Source organism: Poecilia reticulata, unplaced genomic scaffold, assembly GCF_000633615.1.
Source record: "Poecilia reticulata strain Guanapo unplaced genomic scaffold, Guppy_female_1.0+MT scaffold_374, whole genome shotgun sequence".
In the NCBI taxonomy this organism is placed as follows: Eukaryota; Metazoa; Chordata; class Actinopteri; order Cyprinodontiformes; family Poeciliidae; genus Poecilia; species Poecilia reticulata.
In genome coordinates this window covers 10,497-13,771 of record NW_007615143.1, presented here as the reverse complement: position 1 = coordinate 13,771, position 3,275 = coordinate 10,497, and positions in this window count along the sequence as shown.

The following is a 3,275-nucleotide window of genomic DNA, read 5'->3' as shown; positions in this document are numbered from 1 at the left end:
CTGCCTTCTCGCTCCCAGTCGGGGAAAACCCACAGGCTGCAGCGATAAACTGGCCAAGACGATCCAACATGCTGAATATGGCTGATTTGGGTCGGAGCGGTTCTGGACCCGATCGGTCGGAACACCACAGGATGATCGTTGGACCTTCCAGGATTGTCCTGAGGGGAAAATCGGGGCAAAGCAGTGAGCTGGGCTGCAGGTCGGAGGGAGGGAGCTATTGGATCAGGTGGTCCATGTCCATGTTCTCCATCTCAATATAATGGTTGTTGCAGACAGACTTCATGATCTGGACTCTTTTGGTTGGATGTTGGTTTTATTTCCACTCTGGTTTCATGTTTAGTTTTTATTCAAGTTCATTTTTTGTTAAATGAGTCCATTTTATTTTTGGGTGTTTTTAGTTTGCCAGTTCCAGTGTTTACTTTTCTTTTGAAAATAAAGTGTTTCTATGTTTGGCAGGACATTATTATGTCATCAGTTTAAAATAATCTTCAAACCATATTTTGGTTTATCGCAATAATCGCTCAGCTATGGTGACAGGCCTAAACTAGCAAAACACTTTAGATACGGGTTTTATTTCCTTGCAGGCCGTTCTGTCAGCAGAGTCTGAGCGGGTCCGACCAGAACCAGAACCAGGCTGCTGTCTGAGCAACGACTGGGCTGGACAGGCACCATGTGTTGGGACAACTGGGATCCAGTCAGACGGCCTTTAACTGCAGCTGCATCGTTTTTAGCAAGTCAAAGTTGTTAATGATTAAAATGAGTAATTAAAATAAACCTTTTCCTCTGCAGAGGTTTGGGTGAGAAGCTCATCTGATGCACTTTGATCATACTTTAGTTCTCTCAATACGCAAAAGAGCCAGAAAAACTGATTTCGTCTTTAATGACCTCTTGGCTTCACAATCTAGTTGCCTTATCTTTTTATTGTGTGAATTATGATCTTTTAATCATGTGTAACTTTTATGGACTCCACAGGATACGTGAATTTCTGACAGGATGAATAAAGGACCATCTTATCTTATGTCTTGTTTCCGACGGTTCATTCCAGGAACTGCAGATCATTTATAGCAGAAAGTGGTTCTAGAAAGTTCAGCTGTGAAAACGCCAGATAGCTGAGATGAGAAGACAACATGGAACGTTTCTGCCTTTCAGTTCTGCTGGGAAACAGTCGCAGTTACCTGATTTCCTGAGAAGACAGGAAGTTCAGCCCCTCTCCGCATTTTTACTGACCTTCATCCTTCAGCTGCAGCTACAGAACCAAAGGATCCTGCAAGACGATGTGAGGATGATGAAGGCAGCGCTGAAGAGCTGCAGCAGATTTCCATGAGTTTCCTCCTGCCTGACCTCAGCCTGCATGGAGCGAACCTCTGAAAACCAAAACTACCGGTCTTATTACTCAGTGGGGTGTGTGTGTGTGTGTGTGTGTGTGTGTGTGTGTGTGTGTGTGTGTGTGTGTGTGTGTGTGTNGCCAAGCGGACCATGTGAACCTTGTGGACCATGTGAACCTTGTGGACCATGTGAACCTTGTGGACCATGTGAACCTTGTGGACCATGCGGATCATGTAGAACCCGGACTCTGCGGACCCCTTCTGCCTCAGTAATCGGAGCTGCAGATGTTGCTGCTGGCCTCCACTCACGCACAGATGTGTGTTTCTAACCCTGTCCGTATCTCTGTATCTGACAGCGTTTGTTTGTTTCTTCACCGTGGGGCCCCTTGGAGCCTTGGCCCCATTGCATAACCACCTTGCCCCCCGCTCGGGGTTGGATAGCATTCCAACATGTTCAGCTGTCCTCCTTTATCTAAAACTGGACTCTTGACCCCAGCTCACTCTGCAGACAGAGGGAAGCACTGAGGTCTCCTCCAATCAGATGCAAGCATTCACCAGTTACTCTAAAACTGAAACATGAATTAAGTAAGCTCAATTAAACAATTAGTTAACAATTGATTAATAATTAGCTAACAGTTAGTTGGTGTACCATGAGATTATTCCTGGGCTGAGAATAAAGCACCAGGCTCAGCATGACGCCATGTTGCATTCATGCTGCGATAGTAAAAGGGCTTTCTCCCCAGGGCAGCAAAGCTTGAGGGGAGGCGCAATGATGCTTACTGTTGGTTCCACTTTGAATGGTTTTTCTGCTGCTTCTTAGTCCGTCCAGTCAGTGAGCATGATCGCCCCCCTGTGGTGAGCATATTGTAAGAACATGCTGTGTCTCTGGGAGGCTGATGCTCCAGCTGGTGTCTGACTGAGCAGCAGTTAGCGTGAACTTTGATTCAATCTCTGTAGATTTAAATCTGCTCCACTGTGCAGCGGCTCGCGCCCCCGGCTCTGGTCTGACCCCCCACCTCTCCATCCACCCCTGCTTTCACCCCCTTCCTGCCCCCCCAGCTGTCAGACTGCAGCTCAGAATAACCCGGCAGGTGAAGCCGGCTGGCTCGGCCTGCAGCGGGGAGCCGAGCAGAGGATGGATTTCACTCCCACTCAGCGGCTCCTTTCTCAGGACGCGATGCTGGACGTCCTCCAAGGACACGGCAGCAGCAGCGTGCCAACGCCTCGCCGCTCTCGCCAGCAGAGCTGCCGCACAAAGAGGCCCAAAGAGCACAGAAAGTTCTGCTGCAGATCAGGCTGTGGGAGAACTGGACAATGAAATGGGTCTGAAGACCAGAGAGGATGGACATCAGAAACCTGAAAGTCCATTTATCGGGTGTGAGCCCAACAGAACCAGCTGGTTCTGCCTTAATCATCAATTAAAGCAATGAAAATGATGTCAATATGAATTGTTTTCTTTTTCTCCCAGCATGTTGAGTTTCTCCATCTCCAAGTCTTAAAGCAGCAGCTGCAGGTTGAAACCAGTCAAGAATCAAACCTGAAGCTGAGAGATTTACTTCTGCACCAGAGTCACAAAGCAAAAAGCCCCAAATGGCAGAAATTCATTTAGAGCCATTTCAGCTTCAGATCTGGACGCCTTAGGGTCAGAGGCAGAGGTGGAGAAAGTACTCAGAAAATTTACTTAAGTAAAAGTACAAATACACAGATAAAAATGTACTCACGTAAAAGTACCACATTAATATTTTACTTAAGTAAAAGTAAAAAAGTACTGGCTTTTAAAAATACTTAAGTATTAAGTAAAAGTACTTGCTGAATGGATTACCTAATTGCTAATAGCATTTCCAGCAGTAATGGTTCCCTTAGCATTTCCAGCAGTAACGGTTCCGTTAGCATTTCTGACAGTAATGGTTCCGTTAGCATTTCTGACAGTAATGGTTCCGTTAGCATTTC